At 33.1% G+C, this 16,022-nt stretch overlaps 1 long non-coding RNA gene across 1 annotated transcript in view; it reads right to left on the bottom strand.

Annotated features, from left to right (window-relative positions):
* Positions 1 to 730: 730 nt before the first annotated feature.
* LOC145288244 (uncharacterized) overlaps positions 731 to 16,022 on the bottom strand; it is a 107,221-nt gene continuing 91,929 nt past the window's right edge. Inside the window, exon 3 of the long non-coding RNA XR_013869275.1 lies at positions 731 to 1,187. This is a non-coding gene — a long non-coding RNA (uncharacterized LOC145288244). The remainder of the gene's footprint in view (positions 1,188 to 16,022) is intronic.

Below are 16,022 nucleotides of genomic sequence, written 5' to 3'. Positions count from 1 at the left end.
TACGTCTAGCCAGTTATCTGCATAGAAGTAATATAAACCTATCTGCACCAAGTTTATTTTATCCGTTATATATATATATATATATATATATATATAGTCATCTATATACAGTACTGTTTCGCTGTTTCAGAGCTCATTAGTGCGGCTAGACAGGCAACTACCTCAAGCCAAGATTGAAACTACCTCAAGCCAAGATTGACTGTACGACAGTCAAGGCTCCTAACCACTACACTATCAGCGGCTGCTGAGTGAGTCGTGAGTTTAACGATGTTTTAACATCGTGTTTTTGACATATATATATATGTGTGTGTGTGTGTGTGTGTGTGTGTGTGTGTGTGTGCAAGTGTGTAAAAACAATCCACAGAAATATTTTCCACTATTGAAAATAATTGTTTAAAGAGTATTTTCACTTGTCTAAAACAAACCTTATACACTTTCTCTTAGTAAATTGTATTTACTTCGTTTTAGCTGATAACTTGGATTTTCTGTATAATCTGTTGGCGTCTACTTCCGGTGTTACTGCTGAAACTTTATTTAAATAAAACTTTTGGCATCCTCTCGGAAACGATCGTTCACTGGTCGTTGATGTTGAATTCTTGGAGCTCGCGTAAACGACTTTTCCGTAAATCATTAAATTTTGCTACATAAACACACACACGCACGCGTACAAATACACACACACATATATATATATAAATATATATATATATATTTATACACGTACCCCCTCCCATATATATATATATTTTCTTATGTAAGTTAGTATATTCACCACGAGTGAGACCAAAAGCTTGTTTTATTTTAATTGTAAATATAAAACAAAGGCGTGACAATTATCAAGTATCACTTTATATTCCTAACAAGTGCATTAAATAACTTTTGAGTTCAGTAACTATGGCAATTTCATTACTAAAATGATCACCAAAATCGATGCATTTTCGAAGGTTCACCTGTAACATTTGTGATGTGTGTTTCTGTTGCGACACTTTGTTTTTTTTTGTTTTTGTTTAAATCGAGCGATGCCGATCTAAAGTCAGTATCTTTACGAGGAAGTCTTCCATCCATAAGGGGATCATGACGACGAAAGCCAATGCGCATTCAGAGGAAATGGCGGATTCATCTCCTCATTCAATTTTCTCCCAATAAAAGTACGATCATCTCCACAATATCTCATCGTGGGATATTACCTGAAATAGAAAATAAAGTGATTTAGTATCCTTCTACAGAAATATTGTATTTTTCTCATATATTTACTTCATGTATTTTTTATGCAATTTGCGTTAGATAAAATATAAAGTCACTAAGGAAGTAAAAAAAAAAAAACGAACGATGATTAACGTTAAAATAGAATTTCCTGATTGAACCTAAAGACTAAGACTTTGTTCCTGATTGAACCTAAAGACTAAGACTTTGTTCCTGATTGGAACTAAAGACTAACAGTTTGTTCCTGATTGAACCTAAAAACTAAGACTTTGTTCCTGATTGAACCCAAAGACTAAGACGTTGTTCCTGATTGAACCTAACGACTAAGACTTTGTTCCTAAATGAACCTAAAGACTATGACTTTGTTCCTGATTGAACCTAAAGCCTAAGACTTTGTTCCTGATTGAACCTAAAGATGAAGCTTTTGTTCCTGATTGAACCTAAAAACTAAGACTTTGTTCCTGATTGAACCTACAGATTAAGAATTTGTTCCTGATTGAACCTAAACATCTATAACTAAGAAGATAATAGTTACAAGTTTCTGTTGTTCTTGACAAGGAGTTAATAGTATAGGATAATGTATAACAAATAAATTGGAAAAGCGAATCGACGAAAACGACTAGACCAACGAGTCAAACGAACTGAGACAATGATATAAGGGAATAAGTCAGACAACTCTGAGAAACAGATGCCATAATAATAATTGTCTTGCACAAATGGTAAACTTTAAGTAACACCTCCTTTCTTACACCAAAAAGGAGGATGCAAAGAAGAAACGGTCAGCTACATAACAAATATACGCTTTTGAACCTAATCAAGACCCTTCACACAAGACAGGGATTAATTAGCTCAAATATGACAACAGTATTTCATACAAGATCAAATAATAGATTTTGTAAATATAGAAAATATGGTCATTTGTGTAAAAAGTGTTTGGATTGATAAAGTAAATGACGTTAAGTTTTACAGAAGGAAAGAGCAATGGATCTTATGTACGAACTTCAAGAAAGATGTGATGAAAAATAAAAAGCAAGAAGTCGATTTGCCCCAAGAAAATAATAGAACAAAGCGATCAAGACAATTTTGAGTGCTTTGGCTTAAAATATTATTTTCAAGTTGAATCAAGTTTTAGTATATCTTCTTGTATTAAATTATTAGGTTAAAATACAGAATAGTTACAAAACATCCTTCACTCCCAATGCTAAGAAAGCCTTTCTAATCCAGTCCAGCGCGGCCGTAACCAAGATTGAACGAGTTTGTAGTGGATTTGAATCATGTCGGTAGCTGAGTACTTGATGCCTCGCCAGTGCTATCAAGGGTATTTTTTATCGTGACGCCACCACTAGATGGTGTACCTACCACGGCTTAAGAGAGTCCCATTTACCCTTGAGAGAAGGATAGACCGCGTCAGTTTCTCAACCTGGTATTTTACCTCGCGATACATACAGCTCCTCGCCTTCCCAAATGATCACCCATCTGGTACTGGCCAGGCTCAACGTTGCTTAACTTAGGTGATCTGGCGAGAATCGGTATGTCAACATGATTATGCCGTATTGTAACGTAATTCAAATCTTGTCGGTAGCTGAATACTTGATGATTCGCCAGGGTTATCATTGGTATTTTATTTTTAAATATAAATGGCTTTCTAATAATAACGCTATTATTTCAGCACGGAAACATGAGTTCATAAGTACCACATTTTGATTTTTTATTAAGCTAGATGCGTTGGTTTCGATAACGTCTAGTTCAATTGATGGCGTTTTTCATACTTTTATTGAACAGTTTATTATTATGCTTTTGAGTTTTGATAATGAAACAGTACATCAATGAGTAAGAACGATCTACACAAAAAAAGTCGTTGGGAGAAAGCTGTAAAAGTTCATTCTTATTTCTCGATATTATCTGTAGACTGAAAGGAGATACACCACTTTTAAAAATGTCGATGAAACAGTGTTACATGCGAGTACAAAAGACAGGCTGCTTATCCTAAACAATACTATTCTGCTTTTCTTTGCGTGTCTTTGAAGCATGTGATCATACAACAATTTACCAATATTTTACTTGGCATTATTGCTGTAATCTGCAAGATATTTCAATCTGTAGTGATTGGAAAGTAAAGTGCAGATAAGGCATTTAAAAAAAATGGCGTCCATCACTGATAATTTTCTGATCTCTACTCGACTGACATTGCACGTAAGGATGCCCAAGTTGTTAAGCTTGGTAGACTTCAGGCAGTTAATTATCAAGCGGCAAGGGTTGTACAATACTAAGTTTAGATTTTTGGCATGGGTTGATCTCTCCAAAACAGGATAAGCGTAATTTACAGTACAATAGCATAGGACAAAGGCGCTTGCTATTTCCTGTTGTGCGACTGCTTTATGTTTCTGTAACAAGTTAAATTCTACACTAACGTTATGTGCTTTCTCCAAGCTATATACTAGCGGTTCGCACCGATTAATAAACGAACGATTTGATTCTTAGACGATACAAACAATTAACCCCGCCTTTAACCACCGAGCTACCTTCGCAGGTGCTAAGCTGTAAATTCCTTTTCCTTTGTATCTGCAGACGGAAGCCTCTTCGCAATCACCCATTATTTTTCTCGTAATAAATTCAGAAACTTGAACAAACAGACTAACCATACATTGCAGTTGGCTGGCCATTTTGCCGCGCGTATTTTACTGCTATTTTCGAATATCAGCCATTTTTTATTCTTTCTGCGCATTTTGTGTGTATGCTTACTGAAAGAGTACAGCATTATAAAACGGGAAAAAGCACAGAGTGATTGAATTCAATCCATAGCAATCAACATATTATGAAAGATAAAAGATCTACACCTATTTATTTAGTTTATTTGACTAAAGGAATTTGTTCACAACTAGTGTGCTCTGTGATCGTACATTTAGAACGAATTCAGTATCGCGACATGTGAGTGGAACATCTTTAAAACAAAATATCTATATATCAAAGTGAACGTACGTGTGCAACTCTCGCTTCAATAATCGCGTATGCAAATTCAATTTTATAAGCAAAGGAAGAAAAAGCTTGCTCAAAATAATAACTGATAATAAAAAAGGAAAACAACGATTAATTACGCATGAAAATGACAATTGATGAATCAAAGAAAAGAGACTCATGGCAGTCTTATCTGATGAAGAGAATACATAAAAGAAACATTTTTAAACATATTTGTTCTAGACACTAATATTTGATGTAGAAACAAACATTTAATCTACACACAAACATATTTGATCTAAACACACGCATTTGATGTCGACACAAACATATTTGATCCAAACAAAAACATACTTGATCTAGACACAAACATATTTGATCTAGACACAAACATACTTGATCTAAACACAAACATATTTGATCTAGGTACAAACAAACTTTATCTAGACACACATATTTTTGATCTAGACAAAAACATATTTGATCTAGGCACAAACATTCTTGATCTAGACACAAACATATTTGATCTAGGTACAAACAAACTTGATCTAAACACAAACATATTTGATCTAAACACAAACACACTTGTTTTACACACAAACATATTTGACGTCGGCACAAACATATTTTATCTAGACATACACACATTTTATGTAGACACACACATTTGATGCAGACACACCAATTTGATGTAGACACAAACATATTTGATGTTGGCACAAACATATTTGATGTAGACACAAACATATTTGATGTAGAGACAAACGTATTTGATCTAGACACAGACATTTGTTTTAGAGATAAACATATTTGACCTAGACACAAACATATTTTACGTAGGCACAAACATATCTGATGTATACACAAACGTACTTGATGTAGACACACATATAGTTTATATAGACACGCATATATTTGATGTAGGCACAAACATATTTGATCTAGACACAAACATATTTTATATCGACAAAAATATATTATTATATTATTATATTCAAGGTACATAAATGATTGGGAAAGAGAGTTTCATATATATTGATTCAATGTTTGTAAACACTCAAAAAAATTAAGATTTGCGTATTTAACGATTAGAAAGACCAGACGAGTATGTAATAGTTTTTTTTTAAACAGATAATACTATTTATTTTAAATACGATGATTTTTTTAATATTTTATTTTTCGAAATTTCGAAGGAAAAAAATTCAGTTATTTTTTTATTACAAAAAATCACACTCGTCTGGCTTTTCAAACCGTTAGATCTTAAATTATTATCGCGTGTTTCAAACGGTTAAAAAAGCCTTTTTTAAATTACATTTTTTAATGGATAATAAGATTAAGAATAAATCGAGTAATTTTAGACAATAGTTTACAAACGTTTTACTTCATAGTCTAAGGAAAAAAATATTGGTCAACAAACGTTATTAATCATTTTAGAGTATTATTAAATAAAAATCCTATACGAAATTAAATAGGAAACTTTCTTAGAGATAAATAAATAAATTCTTACCTGTGTACATTTAAAACTTTTCTAATCAAGTAAGAATTTTCTGCTTTCTTTCAGAATAAATTAATTCAATCAACCAAAAATATTACACCTCCCCAATCCGATTTCCCATGTTTTTCTTTTCAATTAATTCTTTTTTTTTTGTTTATTTTTTATGGAATTTTTAGTAATACGTATGTAAATTTTTCTTTAATTCGTTATCTTATAAGTTTAATTTACTAAGTATCGTTGTCAGAAAACTGATAAATATTTTTCCAGAGATTCGGACTTAAAAATTTGAATACATTTTGGTATTTTTGCAACGTTTACACTGTATGTTTCAAACACGAAAATACACATTTTCATCTTTTAGAGATTAACTATGGTTTGTTATCTTTAAAAAATCAAAATATTGGCGAACACTAAAAATTATCATAATAAGCATCTTTTAAGAAGAATAGGTATTTGTTTTTTCCGGATATTTTTGCTCATGCCTACCAATTGATAATAATACGGAGGCAGTTCCAAAAGTAATTCCCCCCTTTTTTATTCCACCCGAATGAATCTAAGAGGATTTGCAAATTTCGTTGTTATAATGACCAAACTCATGCATAAGGACCTTAAAATTTTATTCTTCTGATATTGACGGTGTAAAACATAAGAAAACAACCTCTGACACGGCCGTAAACCAGAATCAGAGATACGTCATTTAATTTCTCCATGCAGGAAAAATCGAACCGATCAACATGGAAATAGGTTCGGCAATTTAAGAGTAACGAAGAGATATAAGAAACATAGATCGCTCCAGACTTATTTCGTCGAAGCATCAAACGAGGCTTGCAAAAGTGCATTGAGAATTTAAGTGACCATGTAAAAAAAAAGAATTCAAGTGACTATGTAAAAAAAGAATTCCAGTTCCCATGTAAAAAATGAATTCTGGTGCACAAAAAGTCGCTCGTCTTAATGGTATCACTCCCGTCTTCGTAGCTATACTGTTTTGTTTTGGAGCTAAAAGTAGGATGCATTACTTTCACAAAAAGGTCACCAATAGCTATAATTAATTTAAGACGTAACTCCTTAAAGCAAAAAGATAACTCTTGTCCAACCATAAAAATTATTATACGAAAGAACCAGTTTTATTTATATATTTAAAAACGTTTTCTGTGGATGTCATCATCATCACCATCGCCATCATCATCATCATCATCATCATCATCATCATCATCATCATCATCATCATCATCATCATGCAGTCCGTCAGTCTTGACGATGACACGTTGGGGCCTCAGTGCTTTATCCCTCGGTGTTGGCGTAGTCACACGCCATCACCACAGAACTTTCCACCTTGGCTCCAAACTTGCTTGCGCAGTTTAGGTGCAGTATCTGTTGCGCATCAGATAGACACCCTCTGAACCTCCAATGCTCATGTCCAGCGGAGTGAATCCGCGACGACTGACAGCAGAGGAGGCCACAGATTCTGGCCGAAAGTAATCTCAGTGAAGTAAACAGTCTTCGCCCAACCAAGGGCACCCACAAGACAGTCGGGTAGGGGTTGGTAGTGTGCCAGGGCATGTCTACACGCACTACCTCTGAGGCCATAACGCACTACCTCTGGAGTCCCCTACTACTCCGAGATTTCCTACAAGTTTAGCCTGGGGCCGCAAGACACACAGTTACTGTGTGGCAAACGTGGAGGCACTATAGGAGTATTGATGATGGAGAGGCTATGTACTGGAAGGAAAGACATGCATAGCTGCTCCCTTTTGATTGTGAGGTTAGCCAGCGGTGTTAGCTGGAAGCAAAACGGCATGGAAGCATGAACTTAAAACTAACTTATACCTAACACACTAGACTCATCACACACCCCTGCCGGATTGTTGATGAAACGCGAGGAAGCCTGTGTAGAGCTTAATGTTCATATATAAATTTTTATAAATCTCTCTATCTGTCTCTGTCTGCCTATCGCTCTCTCTCTCTCTCTCTCTCTCTATATATATATATATATATATATATATATATATATATATATATATATATATATAGTCTTATTTATAGCATTTCGAATTTTACTGGGTTTATATAATTGACAATTCAGTAATCGTTCATACCCCAATACGTTTTGAGCCAAAAAGAGATGACTTAACCTGTAAGCTACAAAATTAATAAAAACCAAGACATTAAAGAATGCATTGATAGCAACAAATAATGTATTTTAACGTTAAGTACAATTGTTTTAAGAGTATTCGGACAAATTAAAAAATTTTCTCAGGAACAGCCTTTCGTCAGACTTGTTGAATAAAAAAACACTTTAACAATGAAACAATATGGAAACCATTTCCCTTCTAAGTCTGACGTCTTGGTTTTTGTTAAAAATGTATATATATATATATATATAAATATATATATATATATTAGTGTTAGGAAGAGTAATCAGAATCGGAATCGAGAATCTGAAAAATCGGGATTAGAATCGAAAAAGTATATGTGCCAAAAATTATTCACTTAATTATCCTTTTTTATTTGATTTTGTTTAAAACAAAATGATTCACTATTTGTAATAGTAATCAATAATAAATATTTATTTATTTTAAACTACCAATAAAACTTGCATCTTCAGATTACATCCCCGTGTGTCTATTTTTACGTTTAAGAAAAGATCTGCACATTTAACATGTGTTTTTACTGTAATCGGAAAGAAATAACAACTTCATAGGTAAATATTTAGAGATTTATAAAGAATCGGGATCAGTAATTGTAGCACGAAATCGGTAGTTGTATCGGAATTAAGACAAATGTTGGAATCGTCCCGTTACTAATATATATATATATATATATATATATATATATATATATATATACATAAATTCGTATTGCTGTCTGTTTGTTTATCTGTTCACTATTTGATTAATATATACTTTACTCTTTTATTTATTTCAATATATAATATGATTCTTGCAAATTATACAATTAATTAAGACGCCACCTCATTTGCATATTACATTAAGCAAATTCGATTTTACTAAATAGCAGTATGTTAGTTAATGTTTCTAGCGAGCTAATTGTTTAAAGTGTTCTATTTAAAATTGCTATTTAATAAACTTTAAATAACAATTTAATTAATAATTGATAATATATTTAATTGAATTTATTTGGAATTATTTCCGACATCGACTTTTTTTTAAGGCGTAGAGTTATTTCCCTCTGGAAACTTCTGAACATAAAAAAAAAACAAATTTTTCACCAAATAAAATAATTTGGTAATCTCAATAAGTTTCTAGTTTGAAAAAATAATTCCGTGTAGACAGAAAATTTTTGGGTCTTTTTTCAAATAAAAAAAATTACGAATAAACTGAAAGATTTCATTTGTTTGTTTTTGTTATTATTGAAACGGCTATACATAAACTTTGACCGCTTCGAATTCAAACTTAAGCCACACTCTTAGAAACAAAGAAGCCTCACACTCCAACAAAGAAAATTGAAAAAGCCCCCCTCCCCAAAAACAAATCGAAAATTTCCTTTATTTATGGAAAAAAAGCCAGTGAAAAACAATAAAAAAGCAAATGCATATTACGCAGGCGTTAATGTTTATAAAGTTATTTCTTAAGGTTCATAAAGTAAAAAATTGTCTGCTAACAGTGAGCAAAATAAATTCGAAATTACCTTTTCCTCTTAGTCACGTTTCAGGTTCGAGCCTTCCTACTTAACATTTTTTGCGGTCGTTCGGGCAATCGCTACTATTTTTATTGAAATAAAAGGTGTTTTGATTTATTTTTATTTACTTATTTTTTAGGGGAAGGCGAAGTTCTTTTCAACGAACTGGCAAGAAAAACTGCTCAATATCCGGAGAATAGTTTGTCGAAACATCTAGTGGAGAAGATATCACGTACTTCTTTTTTGGGGGGATTACATTTACATGTTTTTATCCGTTCTTTTATTTTTTTGAAATTGTTGTGTAGGTATCGATGTTGCCCATGGCGAAAATGATTGATATTGTGACGATAGTTGAAGTATATCAATATCGTATTAAGAAAAAAAAAACAAATAAATTTAATGATTAAAAATCCAAAAACGTGAGACAAGTAAGCCGTTACCATAGCAACAACGGCAATATCAAAGAGTGAAATAAAAAAGAAGGAAAGAAAACGCTGATATATTTAAAATTCAGAAAAAAAACGTATCCAGCGTCTCTTTCGGAAAAGGCTAGCCGTTAAGAATTTTAAACGCCTAATTAGTTGCAGAAAAAAAGAAGAAGAAAGACGTCTGAACTCCGCTGATAAAATGAACATCACGAGAAATACAGGAATTGTATATCGTCGTTTTCCTTCAGCGTAAAACAAAGGTTGGTTCATCTTTCACTCTTTCCATTTGTAAATAATAAAGGAAATATCGGACCTCTTTAAGAGGACTACTAAAACTACGAAAATTCAGATTTCGTTCGTGCTTAACAAAAAGAAAAGGTCATCGTATGAAAGAAAGAAAGAAAACAAAACACTATAAACAAATAGCGAATCAACCATTAAGAGACATAAAAAGCAAAATCAATGGTAAAAAGGGAATAACCCTATAAACCATATTTTTTTGTTGTGAATCCGTTTTGATTCGTTGTTGAGAGTTCAAGAAAAAAAAAGAAATAAGCCTTATGAACTGAAATATTATTGTTTTTTTTTTCGAAATTTGTATATATTACCTGTTCGTTCTTTGATTCTGTTCATGAAAACAAAACAAAGAAAATTAAACAAAAATGAAATATATATATATATATATATATATATATATATATATATACATGTTGAATTAATTATCTCTCCAACTCCAAAATATATGCCTAGACTTTTCTAACCCAACGCTGATTAGCTGATGGCTAAGAAAAACCTATCCTCTATCTAAAATATATTTTATACAACGCACAAGACTATAGACCGTATTTAAACCAGAGAAGAGAGACGATAATTGTAATTCCCGGTTGGATGCTCTTTTTTTTTGGTGGAGGAAGTCGATGAAATACGAGCTGGCGAATACCCCTCTACAGCGAACTTCCATGCGATCTGGGATAAAACATTCCTTTTTTTTTGAGTTAATTTATAAAGAAAGAAAATAACCTCAGAAGGGGCACGTCACAATATCCTTATGTGTTCAAACGGAACTTCATGTCAACCCGGGCAATGCCGGATACTCATGCTAGTATATATATATATATATATATATATATATATATATATATATATATATATATTATAATATAAAGCTGAATGTCTGCGCGCGCACGCGCGTGTGTGTGTGTGCCTGTCTGGTCACGAATAGGCTCCTATAAGGTTGACTATTTAAAAAAACTGATTGCATATAATGATAGAAGATGTATCGAGACAGAGAAATGGGTATGTTTGATCTGGCAGAACGGTGGTTCATTAAAAGTGTGGGATCTGCGTTCGCGCCTGGTCCACAAAGTATAGAAATATAAAATTTAAAAATTAAAAAAAAAAACGTTTACAATTGTTTTTGATATAGATGTACAGAAGAATACTTTGATAAGTATGTTTTAACTTAAATAGGGATGGTATAATAAAATTGTGGGGTCTGCGTTCTCGCCTGCCCTCCATAGAATGGAAATATGCACAGACTTTAATAAAGACTTTTCATATCTATCTGCGTAAGTATACTTTTATAATTATATTTTAGTTTGAAGAAATAAGGTATGATAAAATTATGGGGCGTTCGTTCGCACCTGACCTCAATAGAATGGAAATATATCACAAAGTTTAACAAGGTTTTTTAATATAGATCCACAGAATATTGTGATAAGTGTTTCAGTGTGAACAGGTATGGTATAACAAATTATGGGGTTTATCTATTTTATTTTTACTTTCATCATTTTTTGCTTTGGTTTTGATACCCCCAAATTCAACCCAAATTTACAACCCTTCCTTTTCATAACCTATCATACTTTCATAAATCAGAGCCCATTTTCTGTAGGCTGTTTTTGAACCCAGTCAACGACGGATACTTTTGCTATTATATATATATATATATATATATATATATATATATATATATATATATATATATATATATATATATATATATATATATATATATATATGCGCATCGATTTCTCTTTTTATCTCACGAATGCTAAAAATGCTATCAGGTTTTAAATTGTAGTTGGATGTGTCTGTGACTTTAGTCATATACAAGCAAACAACTGTGCATGGATGAATAAAATGATGTTGCTTCCTACAGATCGTGACTTAAGCTCTCTTGTAAGAGGGATAATTGGCTTATACCATATTTATTTTATAAAGAATAAAACCTTAAGCAATCATGTTAAGTACTTATAGATATCCCCATTACGTTGCTCTGGCCGGTAGCTCAGTGGATACGACGCTCAAATGATCAAAAATGCGATTTGTTTTCTAATCACAGTTGGAAGCACTAGCTAGTTCCTAGCCATAGTATTGTGCCGTGTCCGTGTATGAACTAAATAAATTCGATCCCTACGCTTATAATGAATTAAGCTCTCTGGCTAGGAAGAGTTCTTGTAATCACGTAGATGTTCGTAAAAAATAGAACACTTACTAATAAAAGCTTGAAGTACCAGCACGTTTCTTTCCACACTGACGAGCCGTGATAAAGCGAAACATTGTAAGAACTTATATTTGAACAACAACCATGCTAGGTGTGCTTCAACTATTTATTTATATTTTTAGTATTTATTTACGAGAGTTTCTTTTTATTAATTTAATTTAATAAAACGTTGTCATGCGTGAAATATTGTGTCCGTTTTATACACACTCGAACACACACAAACTAAGGACAATGCTAATAATTTTGAATTTCCAAAAGAAAAGGAGGAGTTGCTCGGGTCTTTTCACACTTGGCATTTAATAAACCAAATCAACTCGACACGGGAAGGCGACGACCTAAAATATATATGAACATAAAGATCGCCAAGCGTACAGAGCGTATCAAATGGCTGGGTCGCCAACAAAGGGGGTAAAACGATGCCGCCTTTTCGTATAATGTCTCTCTCTCTCTCTCTCTCTCTCTCTCTCTCTCCACTCCCTATTACTCCATACACTCCCTGTTACTCCCTTTCGATCTCTCTCTCTCTCTCTCTTACTCTGTTCTATCTCTGTTTCGCTCTCTCCCCCGTTTAAACGTTAAATGACCGTGTAATCACACGCAGCTGCTTTTGGCCCTGGAATGCAATCATGACTGCATTAATCCGTTAAAATAGTTTTTTTTTTACTCGCGCTAAACGCACTCTATTTCTTCGGCCATAGCTATAATATACAAAATACAGATATTGTGTTTCTTTATTAGGTTTTTATGGTTTCTGCAAGCCAACAGCGCCAGATATCAATTATAACTCATCGTATTCCGATTGGTATCCAAAGCAAAATACATTATTAAATCAGGCACACACCAATTATTGGATACTTTCTTTATGACTGATCAAGTGTATTAAAGAAAATTATCGCAGTATAGTTTTGCGTTTTATTATTTAGAAAATATCTGTTTTTTTTATGCTAATATTTATAGATTTACTTTGAATAACGTAAAAGCGTAAATCTCATTGATGATACAATTATATGTATTATTATTATTATTATTATTATTATTATTATTATTATTATTATTATTATTATTATTATTATCACTAGTAATGGTCACAAAAGCCATCATCAAAGATTGATTTTGAGAACAACCTGTAGTGTTCCCTAAAACCTGAGTGACAACAAATCTTCCCAGATTTCAAATACTCTCCACCTCTTTCGATAACCTTTGCAAAAGAATTTGTATTATCGCAACAACCGCTTACCATTGATTTCTCGTTGGTGGCGACGATTAGTCTTCATTGGAATTTGGGTGGGAGTAAGCCCCCCTCCATGTCCCAGCCCTCTTTGCACATCTCCAGCGGAGGTCTGGCTAATGCTTTCTATCCTTGGTCTTCCCCTCCTCCGTGACCCTCATTATTTAGTGTGGTGCCTGTTTATGGTGACATTCACAAGAAAAAAAAAAGTTGGGACGGTTTTTCATTTATACAGTTTCAGTTTTCACGATTTCATGTGATGTTACTTTGTGTTTTGCATATGTAGCTGTTTCTGTGTCCAGTTTGTGTGTAGTTTATGTGTGGTGTTAATGTCAATATTCAAGGGGTTTTCTTAATATTTTTTCTGTTTTTATTATTATTGAAATTCTTATTGAATTCCTATTGAAATTCTTCTTCTTCTTCTTCTTATTATTATTATTATTATTAATAATATTATTATTACTCACTAGGAGTTTTTACACAAGCAATCAGCAAATGTTTCTCTCTATCAACAAACTGTTATATTCCCTGGGCAACGGTTATCCACAGATTTCCAGCACTCTCCACTCCTTTCGCTAACCTTTGCAAATTAATTTGCGTTATCGCAACAATCATTCATTATCAATGTGATTTGGGTGGCAAAAAGTCTCCCCAAAGATACAGCTCTCTTCAGTTATCCAGTGGAGGTCTGGTTAGTGCTTTCTCTACTCGGTTTTCCATCCATCTTGACCCTTCACGACTACTTTGTGTGATGTCAGTTTATGCCGACATTACAATTATTGAGGATGGGGTTAACTTACAATTATACGGTTTCAGTTTTCTTTACTCCATGTTTTACTTCTATTGCAGTTGATATGAGTCCGGTTAGTGCTTGTAGCTCATGTGTATTAGTTTCTGCATTCAAGGGTTTTCCTTTATATTTCAGCAGTTTTTATTATTGCTATCCCTTGTACCTTCTCAGCCCCCCCCTTTAATCTCTCATTTTTCTTCGATGTGTTTAAGGATTGTTCCTGGTGCTCCTACTATTATTGGTGTTATCTTGACTTTCGATATCTCCAATTATTATTATTATTATTATTATTATTATTATTATTATTGTTGTTGTTGTTGTTGTTGTTGTTGTTGTTGATGTTGTTGTTGTTGTTGTTGCAACTGCTTTTGTTTTTTTTTTCGTTGTTTTAACGATTATTATGATGTTATCACCCCTTCTTATCGAATGATGAAGACAGAGTATCGCACATGCTTTCGCACATTGTATTTAAAAGAATTCACTTTTATAGTCATACACCGAAACATAATTTTGTATATTGTGACACTTTGGGCTGTAATCATAGCGTAGTATCTGTGTTTACTGTGGCAAGCAGGACCAATGGTCAAAACATTATTATTATTATTATTATTATTATTATCATTATTACTAATCTTATTATTAAGTTATTAATTCGAGCGACGGCGGGCCGCTGGATCGATTATAATAATTAGAAAAATAAACAATTTAATTGGGAAAAATGATTGACATATATAATATAATAATATCGCAAAAGGAATGTGAAACTAGAAAATAGATGTAAGCATTATTTTTAGTTTGCAAAAACAAGTAAATAGACTGAGGGCATCAGCTGTTGGTCTGTGACACGTAATGAGACACGTGATGAAATGTAGATTTGGAGAGATTCTAGGAGTCGTTAGCTGGATATCAGAGAGAACGGACGACTGAAAATGACGCGGGGAGCGGCGTCATTTCAAGCAGCCAAGATGTAAAATCGTGTAATCTCTGAAGATGCCGGCCAAATCATGAAAATAAATGTTCGTCAATAATGCAGGTATGTATTGTGTTATTTACATCTGTTAAAAAGAACTGTTTGTCTACAACTGTTTCGATACGTCCATGTCAATCGTTTCCTGTTAGAACTGTTGCATAAATGTTAAAATATACACACAAGACGATCAACTAAATGATACGACGTATATACATACACGCAATTACACGTAGACGAATATACAGATAAAAATGTAAAACTCAACTATTCAACGTGTACGTCGTCATAGAACGTATTCATACGCACAACGTAACGATTTTGTTTTCATCTACTTTTACAGTTGGTTGGCGATAATCCTGGTTCTTTTTTATACATCATTTCTATCTCACCATTTTTGTTTGGGGAATATTTGGAAAATATTACTTTCGGGATTTCTTATTTTATTAGAAGACATTTTAGAGTTTGGATTGTGCAATTACTTATGTTGTGGGGACATATACACTCTTAAAACCGCCAGGATGGACTTGTCGATTAGGCATATAATCAGCAAGTCTAGACCGCTCAATGAGAGCTATCCGTATGTCGTACAGAGACGACTCCCCACGGACTTACTAACCTTTTCGGTACCACTAACCCTTGCTTGATATAAATGTTCTTCTTATTCTCGCCAAGTTGTCGTGTTCCTACTTCCCCCTTTCCCCCTTTTCCGATTCCACGACAACGTAACTCTTCAAAAATGCATTAGCGCAACCATTTTTACTACTTTTCGACATTGTTTTTTCCAAGTTGTACTCGGTAACTTGAATTATCC

This window comes from Euprymna scolopes, chromosome 11 (genome assembly GCF_053919585.1).
Source record: "Euprymna scolopes isolate OS-2025 chromosome 11, ASM5391958v1, whole genome shotgun sequence".
In the NCBI taxonomy this organism is placed as follows: Eukaryota; Metazoa; Mollusca; class Cephalopoda; order Sepiida; family Sepiolidae; genus Euprymna; species Euprymna scolopes.
Note: the sequence above shows the minus strand (reverse complement) of the source record. Positions and strands in the feature narration are given on the sequence as shown.